The sequence below is a fragment of the Sturnira hondurensis genome, unplaced genomic scaffold, assembly GCF_014824575.4.
Source record: "Sturnira hondurensis isolate 20B ecotype Veracruz unplaced genomic scaffold, ASM1482457v3 Scaffold0005279, whole genome shotgun sequence".
Lineage (NCBI taxonomy): Eukaryota > Metazoa > Chordata > Mammalia > Chiroptera > Phyllostomidae > Sturnira > Sturnira hondurensis.
The window spans coordinates 5,863,252-5,881,584 of record NW_028077910.1 but is presented as its reverse complement, the minus strand read 5'-3'; positions in this window follow the sequence as shown (position 1 = coordinate 5,881,584).

Here is an 18,333-nt window from a genome sequence, read left to right as displayed (position 1 = left end):
TATTTTGTTTATCGTGGCTAAACCAGGCGTTGAGTGCTGCTAAGGCAGCTGCTGTGGTCTGTTGGCCAGAACTCCAGCCCCTGTCTGGGAAAGAGGACACTAGATTGATCATTTGCAGCTAACTGACAGTAAACAGCTGCTCACACCAAAAAAGTGAAGATACTTCTAAAGTAATACCTTTAAACTCTGAGTTGCAAACCATTAGTGGCCATGAAATGAATGCGATGGGTTGGATCCAGTGTTTTTTAGAAACTCAAATAGAATTTAAAAAATATTAGAAGCACAGTAAAAAAGCATACTTTTGTAACCGAAAGCAGGTTCAGCTGGCCTGCCTTTACAAAGGCCACTACGCGAGAGGCAAGTGCTCGTGTAAAGGAAAGAGGTTTACTTGCAGATGCCCGCCATCCGGAAGATGGAGGACTCATGTCTCAAAGCCCATCTGTCCATCTCAGGGCAGGCAGAGGCATTTGTAAGGTGGGGGAGAGAGAAAGAACACAGAGACCAAGGGAGGAGGTTGAAAAGTTCTCTACGTGCCGATGAGCACAGTCCATTCTGATAAGGCAAGTGATGGTCTGTCTGATATGCGTCATCCTGGTTTAGCCATCCTGGCTTCACGTCATCCTGACTCAACAGTGGAAGGTCAGCAAATGTCCTGCAGCTGGGATGCCTGAAGGTCTGAGTCTGTACCTTTTGAAGTTACTTCCTAGGATTCTTACACGAACGAGCTGTTCGTCTACAAAGCTGCGTATTAGTCAGAGTTGGCACTTCCCGAAACAACGTTAAAAGAAAGATAGGATGGGTTACAATTCCCCACTGTTAAAATTTTCCACTGTTAGAGTTTATGAAACTTTTAAGATTTATTTATTTATATGTTCATTTGTAAATCATTACATATCTATGCATAGATGCATATATATTGATACATAAACCATCATATATATGTGTGTGTATATAAAAACCATGGTTACTTTGAATAATGTATTTCTTACTATATGTCGCAGTCAAAATAATTTAAAAGCCACTGTTCTAATGGTAGTGGAGGAAACCACAACCATCAAATTTTCTTTAACCAGTGGAAAACATTTTAAATAAATACCAACTATTCCCTTCGTTCAGCCTTGGATTGCTTTCCCGATATGCTACTTTCTCCAACACGCCATGAAAACCTCACAAGGAAACTCTCCATCTGTAAAACTGTGATGTCAACACCCCAGAAAGCAGTGCGTCTCAACCCATTTACCTCCAGAACACAGGAGAGAAATGATGTCCACTGGCGTCTGAACCACACAACCCCTTGGTCACACCTAGATTCAGGGGCTGTGCAGAGATATGGCCTTGAAATCCCACGGAAGTGAAATTTTATTTAGCACTCTCTTTATTAAGGTACCTTCACCTCTTTATCTCATAGAAAGCACCAGGAGATGGAGTTAGTGACAGTGGTCAGGATTGTCAACATGACAAACATCCAAACCTGTGGAGAATTTTTATAAGAGTTTATTGGAGCCAAACTGATGACCTACGCTGGGGTGCTCAATCTCCAATGCTCCAAAGAACAGTTCTGCAGTTTTTTTCTATACATCTGAAATTAAAGCAGATTGCTTAGAGATGGGAGGAGGAAACACAGGGATGGGATTACAGGAAAATTAATGAGATTACGTGGTAAATATCCCCTTGGGGGGTATTACTTCTGGTATTTCAAAGGTGTGTCAGCCTAGATGCTCAAGAACAATGGACAGAGCTTGCTTAAGAGGAGGTAAACCTTTTGCTAAAGAAGCTATATGCTTGAGACGTGACTACCCACCATGATCTGCCCTGTTAGGAATTTATGATCAGATCACCAGTGAGGTTACTCTCCTCAGAATCCCCTTTTTTTCTGTCTAAGGGATAAACTTGATCTACTCCTTTGCAAGTTTCAGTTTATTGTAACTGTTAATAACAAAGGTTGGAAACATACCTGACGACTACGTCATTGAGACAATGCAGTGGAGAATGCTAGAGAGAGCTGAGAATATGTTCATATGTCTTTCTCTCTCTGACTTTTAGAGCTGCACAGTTTTCCATACAACTAGCCAATTCAGCATCCTTCGGAGAGGACACCCAGGTACAAGACTGAAAGCAGTTTGTCCAAGTCTTCTAAGTGCTGCCTGGACAGGGAATGGTCATGATAAAGAAAATCTCCTAAAGTTTCATCAGCGTGATTGACCTTTCCTCCTTTTTGGATTAAGAATAGTTAAGAAACATATTCATCTTTTCCCATCCCCCCCCCCACACCCCCCATAGGTTTATAGCTTTGGATAAAGAACAGATTTGGGGGTTGAAAGTTTGGAAGTGATAAAAAGGCAAAGAGCAGATCAGGACAACTGAAAATTTCCCATATTTCAGAACTCAAACTTTATCTGCCTTTGATGGGAAATGGAAGTCCAGGGAGTTGCAGGGACTTGCCAAAGGCCGGGTGGCAGAGGCAGAGGAAGACTCCCTGAGCTACGATTTCCCCCAGCGTAGCAGCACTTCCCCAGGGACGGATTAGGTTCCAGCCCGTGTGACTTGCTAGCAGCTCTTCCCACTGAGAGTACTTGTGCCTCTCAGAGCGCGGAGGGTCAGGGCTGGCGGCTACCACTGGGGAAGAGATAACAAAAGGGAAATGCTGAGACACTAAGGAAGTGCTGCTTAATTTATTCATTTGATCAAGCAGTATTTAGGTTACAGGCATACAGGATACAAAGATGGACAAGACCAATCCTGCTCTCATAAAGTATATACTACAGTGCAGAAAAATATCACATATACGATTATGATACAATATTAGGAGGTTATAGTGGTGGAATAAGCCAGTGCTGCCTATGAAGAGAAACTGTGAATAATTTTGCGTGGGGCTTGAGCTGATGTAGGAGTGTGGGTATGTGTGTGGGTTGGGGGCTCCCCCAGGAATCGAGTCAGCTGTGAAGATGACCACTCTTGTCAGCAGTCGGTTTGAGAGGCTGGGTGTTCGAGTAAAAGACTCTCGTGTTTTAATGTGGGGATGCACATTATGCTTTAGTCGGCAAAGGGGTGGAGCCTGAGATTCTGCATTTCTAATGAGGTCCAGGTCATTCCCCTGCTGCAGACCACACTGTGAGGAGCAGGAGCAGGGCTCTAGGGCAATGAGCTAGGATTTCAAATCAGAGAGAAGCAAGTTTTACTCCCAGCTTTATCCTTTATAGCTAGTGATCTTTGAGTAAATTATTGAGCCTCAGCTTCTTTATCTGTAAAAAGTGTAATAATGATATATATATATCATATATATATATCACAGCTTGAAAAAGATAGAATGAGAACGTAATTACAATGCTCAAGACAAAGTAAAACCTCGATTATAATTAGTTCCTTTTCTAGCTATTTTGAATATACAATAAATAACTGCTTTAGAAACAAATTTGGCTCCAAAGAACAAAATTTACTCAGAAAGCCTCTCATCTGAATCCATTCAAAGTCTCATGACCTCTTTTCAAAGTAAATATCCCTGAAATGTATTTGTTTTTACAGCAAATTACGGCATTAAGATTTTCTCTGAGGCAATAACAAAACAACGGCCAAGTCAGATAAGAGTACAGGAAGTATTATGCCCAGTGTCATAACCTAACCACTAACTCACTTATCCTCGTCCTTAATTAAATAATGTAATTGATGGGTGATACACAGGAAATTTGGGAACTTCTCAATACAGCCAAGGGAAAAGGACCTGCAATCATGTGGTTCCATAAATGGAAGCTTTCTTTGATGTACTTGGAGAGAGATCATCTGAAACAAACAGTAAGCATATCTGCATAGGATTTTAGTGTTTCTTTTTCACATGCACCAAGCTTATTGAGCCTCAGGTGAACACTCAGGAGGGTCTGGTGTTTTCACCTATTTTACAAATGAGGCAACTGAGGCCTGCGACTGCCTTCCTCCACTGTAAATTAAGTAACAAAAAGGCCTGGCCCGGATGGCTGCCTCCAAGTAATCCATGACTGTTTTGTTTTGCCAGGGGTAGGTGAGGGTGGGGAGGGGAGTGGGAGTGAGGGGCTGAAGGTTTGTGCTGGGGGAACTCGGTGGGCAGGGAGGAGTCCTGAGAGCGGAATGCTTCTTTCGCCTCCTGGTCAATTGTGGCTTCAAAGATTTAGCGCTTGTGTTGTCAGTGACGTTTGTTAGTCCAGGGTTAAGTAAATCACACTGAAGGGAGAACAAAATCTCACATGGGATTTTACAATGTTTTGGCACATTCACAAGGAACGTTTTGGGGATTCATCCAATTTTTTTCTTGATTTCAATATGCCTTTCTTTTGGCTTCAGTTTTTTTCCTCTTTTCTCTTTTTTTTCCCTCCTGATAACACTGCAATTTAAAGAAGTTGGCAAATTATAAAGACATTTACATGAATTTAGATTTCCTTTTTTGCATATATTTTAATATTTATTAATACCCGTGAAGCCAAAATTATTTAAGTAATGGGATCAGCACTTTATATTTTAAGTAGGATTATTATTTTGTATACTATGGTGTGTCATTTTGATTGCCTTTCTTTTCAGATGAAATTTGAGTGTCCTACTGAAGTTGAAGGATGAGCTACATTGAAAAATGCATAAATAATAATTTGTGAAACAATAGCATATACCACTAGGAGATAAACTAGCTTATCGGACATCCGACTACCCAGGAACCTTTAGCTATTACTTTTAGACTCCATGGTCATAGATGTTTATCAAAATGACTCAGAAGGACAACAAAATTCATTCAAAATGCTCTGGGTACCTGTTCCCTGGGCATAGCCAGGAACTAGATAGAGAAGGCCCTGCTTTTAAGGGGCTGACATTCCAGTTCTTTCTCAAATATTTTCTTTTCTTGGATAGTCTATTCATATCTATGGAGTTGTACATTTTATGTATCTGTCTTTTAAAAATTAAATTAGCAATGGATTCTAACATGGTAAATGTCTATCTTTTGCTATGTGTTAGATTCCTTGAAAGCACAAACTGCATCTCAGCCATGCTTTTATTTTTCTGTAATAACCAGGAGAGTACTTTGCTTATAATAGACACTCTAACATTTGTGAATTCAAGTTTTGGTTGGAATTACTCAGAGAATTTGGTGAATTGACTGCATTAAGTGGAAGAATTTATTAGATACACTTATTTTTCATCCTGAATTCTGTTGCTTTGCAGGACGAAACATGAGACCAAAATGAGCAGCCAATCAATTTCTTTGAAAACTTATGACTAGTCCTCTCATAGCTTTAAGGAAGAACGAAAATAATTATTTGAAAAGGTTTTTCTTATAATGACAGCTCTGGCCCCAGTCAATAGTTTCTGATGGTTACACAGCAATAAAACCTGGTCAAAAATATGTAGGCGTCTACAGACTAGCACATGTCAAAGCTCAAATCCTAACTAGGTTGTAAGTGTCATTTGGTTAAATTTACATAAATAATGACATTTCAGAATTCTCTACAACCATAAATATCACCCACTAGTAGGGCGAGTACTGTAAACTTGCCTGTCTGAAGAGCACCAAACGCCCAGATAGTGAAAGGGCTTACACTCTCCCTGATGAGAACAAGGCCCTGTGGAGGTTTATGATCTACTTCGATTCTAAACACGAAGCCTGTTGCCCAGTATTTGCTTCAGTCGACTTGTCCGTTTCTTCCAAGATCTATAAGGATCTGACAAGTAATATGATCCTTAAAGCAAGTGTTGTTAGGATCATATTTTATCATAGTACTGACCCTATAAACTTTTTTCTTTTTTACTCAGTGTATTTCCACCTATTTCATCACCCACTGCCCAAATAATTTCATAATTAAACTGGGTCAGCTAGATTCCAATAAAATGTAAGGGACAAAATGAGTTATCTAGCCTCACCAATTGTGCTGAGCACTCACTGACCAGCTGCGACAATCCACTCTGCTTAGTAGGGAAAGAGCCACAGGTGGTGGCAATTGAATCGGAGACCGTCCAAAGTAGCTAAAGGATTGGATATAACTAGTGGTGTTCTGGTAAATGTTTAACAACCAACTCTCTGAAAAGAAAAGAAAATAGCTCTAATGTATAGTGTTTGTTAATTTCATGGTATAAACATTCCCACTGAGGCCATTTGGAAGCTGACGACAGAGAGACACTGAGCTCAGGGTCAGGAAGAGATATCAGAGCTAGCTCTTGAGACTCAGTAGGAGCTGGCTCCACTACACCACTCAGCATAAAATGCACAAAACAGGATGGCCTTTTCACAAAACTGCAAAAAAAAAAGTTTCAATGTCTGATCTGATAAAATGATTGACATTCACCAGGAAGGCCTTTCAAGACTTGTCTAAATATGTAAAGCCCTGATAGAATAATGGGGATGAAATTTTGCAGACTACTTTTGGAAAATAAGAAGGTCCAGACATCAGCTTTGGTCGATGTTATCATTATTTTTCTTTTCCCAAATATTATCATCTAATGTTGCATGATTTTGATGGGTCAACTTTCACTAGAAATATAAAGAAGTAAAAAGTTATTATTGTTAGAGAATAAGTATATTACAGAAGCAAATTTTAATAACTAAAGGCTATGCCTCTAATTATACATGTTTAAATATTGTTTTAATCACACTGCATTAAAATTTTGGGAAACTATAGCAATTTTCTGACCTCTTAGAAAATGTATAATGGATGCCATTACATTCCTGGTTTGTCTTTTAAGTCATTGAAAAAGACTTGAAGCTGATCTGTAAAACACTGCAGTGCATTCAGGAGTTATTTAAATAAATTGGGCTGCGGGGGTCCCCAGCTTACTGTTGTGTGCTTGAGTATTTAGGTTGGCTTTTTATATTTCTTCCTTCGTTTTATCCTTTCTGCCTGCTGTGAGCTGTCACTTGCTGTCTGAGTGACGGCCTCTGGCTGTTTCACTGCCTCCTCACCATTTCTAATTTGCTGCCTCTAACCTGCTGAGCTCTAGGAAGCAAAGCAGCTAGCCCACCTTCTTTGCCTTATGTACAAAATAGACTCCAAAAGCAGGCCTGGAGGGTGTTAAAGGGCAATGATTTCAATGCATCATTATTGACATCTAGTTTCCCTACTAGGACTTAACTGGTACATCTCCTAAAACAAGGGGAAAAAGGAACCAGTGTGGCCACAATCCTTTACAATTGAAGTTGGGGCTGAGATCTACGTTGTCCACAAATTGACTATGATATTACCATTGTCTCTCATCTTACAACTCCTTGAGATACTGAGTTACTTTTTACTCTCTCAGGACACCTCAAAGAATAGTGTTGTTCTACTAATCAGAGTTGGATTCCTGACATCAAATCTGTTACCTTTGCCTCCTCCTATTCAAAATTCTCTACTGCCTCTAAATTGGCATTTGTTGCCCACAGAGAAAAACAATTCTGTTTACAATGTGAGATTTCCTTCCTGGGCTCCCCCCAACACTTAGGTAAAGATTACATGCAGAAAGGCACAGACTTGAGTGTACAGTACAATGAGTTTGGGTCCATGTGTATACCGACCTAAATATCCAGCACCCCGATCACCATATAAACCATTCCACCACCCCAGAGAGATGTGTTATGCCCCTTCCAATCAATTCCCACCCCTCACAAGCAATATCTGTCCTGGTTGCCTATTCCTGTTCATGGACACCTGGTCGTTTTTAGATTTGGGCTATTATAAATAAAGCTGCTGTAAATATTCTTATACAAACCTTTTTGTTTTTATTTTTCTTGAGTAAAAACCTATGAATGGAATTGCTAGGTAATAGGGTAGGTATATACTAAGTTTTACAAGAAATTGTCAGATGGTTTTCAGATGGGTTGGTCCATTTTATATCCCTACTAGCAATGTATGCAAGTCCCACTTTCTCCACATTCTCACCAACAATTGGTATAGTTGGTCTATTCCAATTTAGCTATTCTAGTGGTTTTGATTTCAATGTTCTTCATGACTGATGATACTGAGCATCTTTTTATGTCATTTTTGGCCACCCATTCATCTTCCTTTGGGAAGTGTTTGTTCATGCCTTTTGTCCATTTTAAAAATTGAGTTGTGTTATTTAGAACTTCCAGTCAAAATGGAGGCATAGGTAGATACACTTTGACTCCTTGCACAATCAAAAGAAGGACAACAATCAATTTAAAAACAAAAACCACCATAACTAACAGAAAAGCAAACTGTACAGAAGTCTGACAACCCAGGAGTTAAAAAAAGAAACATTCATTCAGACCAGCAGGAGGGGCAGAGATGGGCAGCCACAGCAGAGGAAAGTGCGGGAAGGTGCTAGCTAGAGGACTGGGCGAGAGAGGTGGTAGCTGTTGAAATGGACAGTCCTACATTTGTGTGTGAATAAACTGGGAGGAACAACTGGGGAAGCAAGGCAGACTGTGCAACCCAGGGTTCCAGCACTGGGAAATAAAGCCTCAAAACCTCCGGCTAGAAAAAAGTATTGGTTTTGTGGTGGTGGGAGAAAATCCCAGCTCACAGGAGACTTCATTGGAGAGACCCATAGGGTCCTAAAAGGTACACAAACCCACCCTCCCAGGAATCAGCACCAGAAAGGCCCAATTTGCTTCTGGGTAGAGGGACAAGTAACTGAAAGCCTGGGAGAGCCAAGCAGGTGGCATTGTTCCCTCTCGGACCCCTGGCACACACAGTGCCACAATGCAGTGAAGTGGGTTGCCCTGCCCTGGTGAACAACTAAGACTCCACCCCTTACAAATTAACAAGCCAACCAAAACAAAAAAATATAGCCCAAATGAAAGAACAGATCAAAGCTCAAAAATAGAACTAAGCAACGAAGAGATAGCCAACCTATCAGATGCACAGTTCAAAACACAGGCCATCACTATGCACATAGAAATGGTTGAGGTCACAAAATAGAGGAAAGGTGAAGGCTATGAAAAGTGAAATAAAGAAAAATACACAAGGAACCAACAGTGAAGAAAAGGAAACTGGGACTCAAATCAATAGCTTGGAGCAGAAGGAAGAAATAAACATTCAACCAGAACAGAATGAAGAAGCAGGAATTTTTAGAAATGAGGAAAACCTTGGATAGTGTAGTTCAGTGGATTGAGCATATGTCTGTAAAGCAAAGGGTTGCCAGTTGGTTATCCAGTCAGGGCACATGACTGGATTGTGGGCCAGGTCCCTTCTGGAGGGCTCGCAAGAGGCAATCACACATTGATGTTTCTCTCCCTCTTTCTCTCTCCCTTACCCTCACTCTAAAAATAAATACTTTTTTTTTAAATGAGGAGAGGCTTAGAAACCTCCAGGACAACTTTAAACATTCCAACATCTGAGTCATAGAGGTGACAAAGGAGAAGAGGAAGAGCAAGAAATTGAAAATTTATTTGAACAAATAATGAAGGAGAACTTCACCAATCTGGCAAAAGAAATAGACTTCCAGGAAGTCCAGGAAGCTTAGAGAGTCCCAAAGAAGTTGGACCCAAGGAAGCACATACCAAGGCACATCATGATTGCATTACCCAAGATTAGAGAGAAGGAAAGAACCTTAAAAGCAGCAAGAGAAAAGAAGACAATTACCTAAAAAGGAAATCCCATAAAACTATCAGTTGATTTCTCAAAAGAAACCTTATAGGCAAGAAGGTGCTGGAAAGAGGTATTTGAAGCCATGAAAGGCAAGGACCTACAATCAAGATTACTCTATCCAGCAAAACTATCATTTAGAATGGAAGGGCAGATAAAGTGCTTCCCAGATAAGGTAAAGTTAAAGATGTTCATCATCACCAAGCCCTTATTATATGAGATGTCAAAGGGACTTATCTAAGAAAAAGAAGATCAAAACTATAAACAGTGAAATGACAATAAATTCACAACTACCAACAGCTGAACATAAGAACAAAAAGAAAAACTAAGCAAACAACTAGAACAGGAACAGAATCACAGAAATGGGGATCACATAGAAATGGAGGGTTATCAGCAGGGAGGGGGCAGGGCAAGATTGGGGGAAAAGGTGCAGGGAATAAGAAGCATAGATGGTAGGTACAACATAGACAAGAGGAGATTAAGAATAGCATAGGAAATGGAGGAACCAAAGAACTTATATGTATGAAGCATGGACATGAACTAAGGGGAGGCAGGGACTGCAAGTGGGAGAGGGAGTGCAGGGCAGAAGGGAATAAAGGGGGGAGAGAATGGGACAACTGTAATAGCATTATCAATAAAACACATTTTTAAAAAAATTGAGTTGTATTTTTATTGTTGAATTGTATGAGTTTTAAAAATATTCTGGCCCTGGCTGGTGTAGCTCAGTGGATTGAGCACGGGCCTGAGAACCAGCTGATTGCGGTTCGATTCCCAGTCAGGGCACATGCCTGGGTTGCAGGCAGGTTCCCTGCAGGCCAACTCCCAGCAGGGGACGCACGAAAGGCAACCATACATTGATGTTTCTCTCCCTCTCCTTCCCCTCTAAAGATAAATAAATAAATAAAATCTTTAAAAAAAATATTCTGCCAAACACTCATATTTAAATATTTTCTTCCAGTCTATGGCTTTTCCTTTTCTTTTCTTAATAGCGTCTTTTAATGAGCAGAGTTTTCATTTTAATAAAGTACAATTAATTACTTTTTTATGATTAATGCTTTCTGTGTTGTGTTTGAGAAACATTTGTCATTTCCAATGTCACAAAGATATTCTGTGTTTTCTTCTGGAAGCATTATAGTTTTAGCACCACGGTTTTTAAAGCATTGTCTGAAGTTCTGAAAATATTGCTGATATATGGATTGTTAATATACAAAGGTAAGACCCAACAGCTAGCTTCTTTATCTTAATTTTAAATTTTCTCTCTTCTCTCTTAAACTATTTGTTTATATTTCTTAACATTCAAACTTTATTCTAAATTATTTTTAATTGATTTTAGAGAAAGAGAGTAAGGAAGAGAGGGAAACATCAATTTGTTGTTTCACTTATTTATGTATTTATTGGTTGATTCTTGTGTGTACCCTGACCAGGGATTGAACCCACAACTTTGGTGCATTGGGGTGACACTTGAATCAAATGAGCTATCAAGCCAGGGCTCAGACTTTTGTTGTTCTAAATGACAGGGCGGAATTAGTTTCTCTTTATTCCTAGCACCAGAAGAAAATCCATTTTATCGCCTTGTGGATCTGTTGCATGAATGTGTACTGGTTTGTGAGCTGACTGACCGACAGCTGGCGTTCTCTCAGGACTGGTCCCAGAGAGCCCAGGGCGATGCGCAGTACGTGCAGATCCAGGATCAGTTCCGGCACAGCACTATAAAAAGTATGTGACCAGTTGGAGTAGCAGAATATTGACTAAAACTGTCACTCAAAGACTCTTGGATCAGCTGTGTATCCTTAAGGACATTGTCTTAAAATTTAGAACCTTACGGCCTTGCAGAGTAGGTCAGATGGGCGAGGCATTGTCTCGTACACCGAAAGGTTGCGGTCGGATTCCCGGTCAGGGCACATACCTAGGTTGTGGGCTCCGTCCCTTGCTCCGGCACGGATGGGAGGCAACAGATCAATGTTTCTCTCCCTGTCTCTCCCTCTCCCTCTCAAAATCAATAAAAACATATCCTCGGGCAAGGATTCAATTTTTTAACACAGAAATTTGTAAGTTTTAATAACTCAGAATGATGACAGTACGCTATGGAATGTATTTAGTAAAGAGTACGTGTGTGTGTTCACAGTGAAATACACACAGTGTTTCTTCAGCAAGGTCTTACTCACTAACTGGGACAGGCTTCGGAGAGTCTCAGGGAATTCCCTGTCGCTCTCAGACAGAGTTTTTCCTTTGCCATCACTTAGGTCCTACATTGTTTTTTGTTTTTCTTTTTTTTTAATATTTTATTTATTTATGTTTAGAGAGACGGGAAGAGAGGGAGAAAGAGAGGGAGAAAAACATTGATGTGTGAGAGATACACCCATCTGTTGCCTTGCCTCTCCCACATCCCAGACCAGGGACGTGACTTGCAACAGGGGCATGTGCCCTGACTGGGAATCGAACGACAGCCTTTTAGTTCCACAGGCCAGCGCTCAGTGCACTGAGCCACACCAGCCAGGGATGCACTGGTTTTTGATCCTTTTCTCAGAATCCTGCACTAAGTGGTGCAGGAACAATTGCTTCCTTGTGTTCAGTCATTTCACACCAATTTGCAGAGAGAGCAGGTGCTCAAAGCTCAGGTTCACCCTGTCCCCAATTTTGTTTGTTTGTTTGTTTTGACTCTTCACCAACCTCTTCTCCCTCACTCTGGCTAACCACGTATGAATCGTACAGAGCAGAGTTTCCCTGTGCCCCCAGCACACTCCATACAACTGCTGACACTGATTTCCCCACCCCCCAGCACAGCAGCTATTCTGTAGCTTTGTGGTCATTTCCTTGAAATGCAGCCATGGGAAGGGTTATGTATCTCACTATGGCCTTTGATAGAAGACAGTTTCTAGATATTCCAGATGAAATGTGGTTGGAGAGAGTCCTTGGCCTTGGTGCTCCTGACTGTCCGTTCCAACAGCTCCTTGATTCCAGCAGCTATGCCCTTCATTGTAATCCAGTTAATCTCCGGAGTATACAGCCTGCGATTAGTATGATTTGCCTAAAATCAGATAAAGCTTTAATTAAAAATATATTTCCATATTTTTTAGGAAATAGGATTGACATGATGTAAGATAATCAGCTGAGCTAAAATTTTCACTTTTTAACTGTTGCTTTGGCTTCTTACCAACACAGCATTTGTTGAAATGCTTACCATTTTAATTTGGGCAAGTTAATAATTCTCACTCCACAACTGGTTTACTCTGAAAATATGGACACTTAATTATGCCGCAGTCAGTAAATACAATAGATTTTTTTGCATGAGAATTCCTGTAGAAATATTTTAACTACCTAAAATATCATTAATTTAAAAACTAATGAGACAAAATGAGATTTGGGAAATTCTGACCCTAAAGACAAATCCGTCATACTTTTCTTAATTTGTTCGCACATGTCACCATGGAGACAGCGAAGTCAAAACACACCAGCCAGCGCATTGTTCAGCCCTCCACTTCCTACTATAGATTTGATTAAGTAATTCTGGCCTACTTGTTGTGCGACTGAGAATATAGCATTGTTTCTTTAGTAAAAACATGGTCAGCATGCAGACATGAGCCAGAAGACAATAAGAACTAAGTCTCGTAATCTCTGCTCTTTCTAATGTAATAAAATAAGAAAGCAGTCAATCGCTTCCTTTAATTAGTTATTTTTGTGGTAAATACAAAGCCTCATCCCTCAAGCAGCAGGACTTGATCTCATAAAAAGGCTGAAAATAAATAGCTTCTTTGGTGAATGAGGCAGGTGTCCTTTCTGAACAAAGCACCAAATTAGGTGATTTGAGGGCTCATTTCCTTTGCAGATGCCTTGAATATTTTTCTCCATCTTCCTGTCCCACAGAATACTTGGAACAATAGAAAATGAACCTCTTTTTTGATAAGGTATATTTGTATTCTTGTAACTTTGACTTTATAAGACCCACTCATGAAGGATTCTCTCAAAAGAATTTTGCTTCTACCCACACTAGAGGTCACCTAAAAAGTCAATATAGTTATTATTTCTCTATTCTGTTTACTTTGCTCTGAAGACTGAGGGGGAAAAATCCATTCCTCAGAACTTTAATCTCTCTCTCTTTTAAAGATTTTATTTATTTACCTTTTAGAGAGAAGGGAAGGGAGGGAGAAAGAGAGGGAAAGAAACACTGATGTGTGAGAGAAACATTGATCAGTTGCCTCCTGCTAGTCCCCAACTGAGGAGCTGGCCCACAACCCAGGCATGTGCTTTGACTAGGATTCGAACTGGCAACCCTTGGCTTCATAGGCCAGCACTCAATCCACTGAGCCACACCAGCCAGAAGAATTTAATCTATTTCAGGCTGGATGAATGTTATCAGTGGCTGGGAAAGTTAGGTTCTGTGTATGTGAAAGTCCCTCCCCCAGCACTTCAGGAGGACATGGAAAGAGAAATGTAATAGATTTGTTTTGTTTTCTGTTTTGAATGAGTTGTCAAAATCCAGAGAATAGTCAGAGACCATTCCATTTTGCCCTCTATCCATTCCTAACAAAATAATGTGGTCCTTTTTAGGGAATCTCCAATTTCTTTGTACCCAAACACTCCCGTGGAATTTTGAAGCTGACCAATAGTAGCAATTTGGCTTCCTAGCAAGGGTGTTATTCCATATGGTCAAATCACTCAGGCAGCTGAATAATTTCAGTTATTGTATAAAAATGTTCCTGCTGTTGCCAACAGTGAGATTGTTTCATTGAAATGGCAGAAAAGACAAACTTTTTAGGTTTTTCTACTTGACTGTCTATGGAAACTATTTTGATAACTGTTTATTATGTATTTCTTTCCAATAATTAAAATGTGGACATTTAACCGTATAATTTTCATCTCAGGAAAGAGATTGTGTATAATTTCTACATGGATTCTTAGAGTATGGGACATGCTTTGCAACCTCAGAGACAGTACGTCTTGCGTGGCACTTCACTTGGCACGCAGATCGGATGTCTGGCCCACAGGGAGGCTATAATCTATAAATACCACCTCTGAGCCAGAGCTGATGGGAAATGAAGGGTCTTTCGAATCTGCCCAATACCATGGTCTGTTAGGGAGCACAGAGCTGGAGTGAGCCTTCTTCCCTATGTTTGCTGGTTTGGAGGTGAAGTTCCTCAGACTATTTCCCTTCCTTCGCGAAGCCCTGGTTCTCCCCTCCTAGGAGAGCCAAGACAGATGGGCAGTGTGTTTGACAAGGAACCCCTGCATCCTTGCTTCAACGTCCTTTTACTCTACTTTAAAAGCAGTACTGTATTTTTTAAGTGTTGGAACTGGCAGCTCTGCTGGTCACTGGCTGCACTGAACAATCCCCCATTCAAATAAAGCAGACCAAACCCAGCTTCAGTGGAAAGTTGCGACGAAGCACACAGAGGAGGCCTCTCTGCCTTCCACCATGCGGAGGGTGAGGTTATGTGAGGCGCCCCGAGGATTCCAGAGGGCAGAATTCAGCACACTTCTTATACAGCGTTTATTATACCCATTTCACAAGAAGGATTTACAAATTGGGGAGGGAAAAAAAGTTTACCTTAGTTGGCTTCCTTTTACCCGTGCCACCAGGGCCTGAGTCTCCCCAAATCTCCTTCAAGCAGGAGGCCTTGGGCTCTCTCCTTCAACCATGCCAAATTTTGTAGTACTAGCATTTCTAGGTAAACATCAGAATAAAATGTTCCTTTTAAAGGAGCCAATGTGGGGCTGGAGAGAGGAGGTGAGGGAGGGTTTGGGAGTGGCCGCAAGTCAGGGGAAAAAAGAAGCGTGAAAAGGAGAGGTGAAACTCTGGATTAGGATGGTGGAACAAGCCTGGTTTCTTGGGTACCCTGAGATGTAGAGAGAAAGGCAGCAGGGAGGAATGGAGGCCTCATCACCTGAGGACCCACTGTGTACCAGGTCTGTGCCCGGCACGCTCACAATTGTTTCATGTCTAAAAAACTCAATCACCAATGTGCCTTTTGCTCAAACACCTCCTTAGTATTTTTTGCCCCACAGGGAATTTTGGATAGTCCCTAGAAGATAGCATCGCTGAGACCAAATTCTTCATTTTATAGATGAAGCAACTGAGCATCAGAGAGGTCAAATGATGTCTCCAAGGATGCATGACTAGTTAGTATCCCAGCTAGAGCTGAAGTCTAACTTTATTGACTCTCCCTCCAGGAGTTGTTGTTTCTGTATTGCCTTCTGATTTGACTTGACTAAGTTTGCAGACGGGAAATAAATTCCACCTTAGTTAACTCCTAGCCTTTGATAAATTCTACCTTAGTCCATGCTAGCCTTCGAGACAGACGAAATTCCAAGCAGAGCAGATAGGAAGGCTGACAGACCCTGCTTGGACCTCTTCATAGGCCCATGTCACCTCCTAGTTATTTGCCCTCAGGACAGGAGCAGACTGCACATGACCAGAATATAGCACGTAGGTCTTGCACCAAATCCACTCTACCTTTGCCAGGTTCTGTATGGAAGATAGGAATTCAGAGAAGAATCAATACAGCCCTGGCTTTCAAGAAGTTCAAAGTTTTGAGGAAATACAGAGGCATTAATCCCAACGAAATAAGCATCACACTAGAGATATTTAAGAAGTTAGGGAGGCAGCTTGGTGATTTTGGCAGCTGAATGGGTTCCTAGGCTGAGTGTACCAGGCATTATTGATGGGACAGGTGGATCCAGAAGAGAGCCTGGGCCACAGCATCCAGTGTCCTGGAGAACAGCAGCGGTTTGTGGCGGCTACCCAATAAGTGTCCTTGGGGCAAAGCAGTCCTGAATATCAAGAAAGAAGAAAGGAAAGGTAGGGTGGAACCAGGTTTTCAGGATTTTTATGTGCTCTGCTAAATAATTTAGACTTTGCCTATGGGTAATAAAGGCCCCAAGTTGGTTTAAAAGCAGGGGAATGATAAGCATCGAATTTCTCTCTGAGGAGACAGGGCAAGGAACACTTGGAAGCACCAAACCCCCCTCCCTCATCAATGCCTAGCGTCAACCCAGGACCCTCAGTCAGCCTGAAGTTGGGGACATCATCAGACACCCGAAACCCGAGCTAAATTTCAGATCACACCCTAGGGCTCCCAAGAAAAGTAGAAGTGCCTAGTGGGTGCTGAACACCCAGTTTACCTGTGGGAAAATCAGCCCCAGTACCACAGAGAAAAGCCCTTGACCAGAGAGTCAGCAGCAGGGAGTCCCTGGCATTTCAGAAATCCCTTTCCCCCTCTCTTTGTTCTTCCCAGTCTGTGTCATTAATTTTAGGCCGTCTCCATGGCAGAGTCCAAAGGGCACCTTGGTATGTGTGTGGGAGTGTTATCTGGCAGAGCCGGTTGGAGCCATAGGTATGTTTTGAGTTTGCTACCCAAGTAAACTCTGAGTGGTCGATAAAGCTGCTTTCCCCCAAAGTTAAAAGTAATAAGACCTTCTTTGTGCCTTTTGGCCTGTCTTTTTGCAGGCTATCATGAAGAGTGTGTGTGTGGGGGGGGGGGGCGGTAGGGAGGGTGGCTGGTGTTCATTTAATTTGCATGTTAATGTTTATTCTAAAAATATTCTCCGAGAAAGGAAAAAAATACACTTTAAAATATGCTTCAAGGGAACATTTCAATTCTTACACTCCAAGTGCTTGGCAGTCAGGAAAAAAACATCAACTTCTTTCAAATTAATTTGATGTATTGCAAGCTTTTAGATAGCAATAGTTATATTTCCAGTTTTGGTAAAACATCATATTTAAATGTGTATTAAACTCAGATTTAGGAAGTTTAAGAAGAGATTCTTTCAAAATTTTCCCTTCTCTTCTCTTTTTCCACAAGCGTGCTCAACTGTTTGCCGTGGGCTGCAGACCGTGCTAGACCCTCGAGATCCTCAACTTGCAGATCCCCAGCATCTTATCAGGGACAGACTCAAAGCTGGGACATGCTTATCATCAGTTCTCAAAAGAAAAGAAAACCCTACTGTGTAATCACTTTTGTAAGAAATTTTCTGATTTATATGAATTGAGATATGAATTTTTTCCCTAACAGGGAAGACAGAAAATTCATTTTGAGGTAAATAGTATGGGCATCTAAGGTGTGGTCTTTCTCCTCTGAAACTTGTCTGAGAGGGTGAGCCTCTTGGCTTTTTCTGCTGGGCAGCATGAGAGAAACTGCTGTTACCTGCTGAATCACCCTCCCACATCCTGGCCCCACATCCTGGCCCCTCTGCCTGATGGCGGGGAGCGGGTGGGGGGGGGCGGGTGCCTGCCCTTTCAGTAACTGCAACACTCACTCCGAGAAAGATGAGATCATCACCTGCATTTGTTTCATGGATGGCCGGAGAATGGCCTCCTCAGATGGACTGGGTCCACCCTCGGGAGGTAGGAAGACTACCCGTTCCTGTATACTTAACCTAGCCCTTTGGGCAAATGATGAATATAACTTGGAGGTGCTTCGCAGGTTCCTTCACAGTTTCCATTCCCTTAAGGCTTTGCAAAAAGAGGACTTTCCATGTCTCTCTCTGGGTAAAACTTTGCGGGGGGGAGGGTGGAGGTGGGGAAAGCAGTGTTAACACATGAAGCTTTTAACAACAACAATAAAACATACAGTGAAAGTGAAAACTACCGGGAGACACTGGGGAGGAGAGCCAGACTCTGGGTTCAGTGTTCACCTTTCCGTGTGACTGGAGGAGCGTCAGCCGAGCACTTCTTCATGGGGATGGTTCATTAACCCACAGGGACACGCATGGCTGGTACGCATAATGAAAAGAGAAGGTTGGCTTAAACTTGTTTTGATACCAAATAGAGAACTGGACTTGGGAAAAGGCGGAGGTTGGGGGA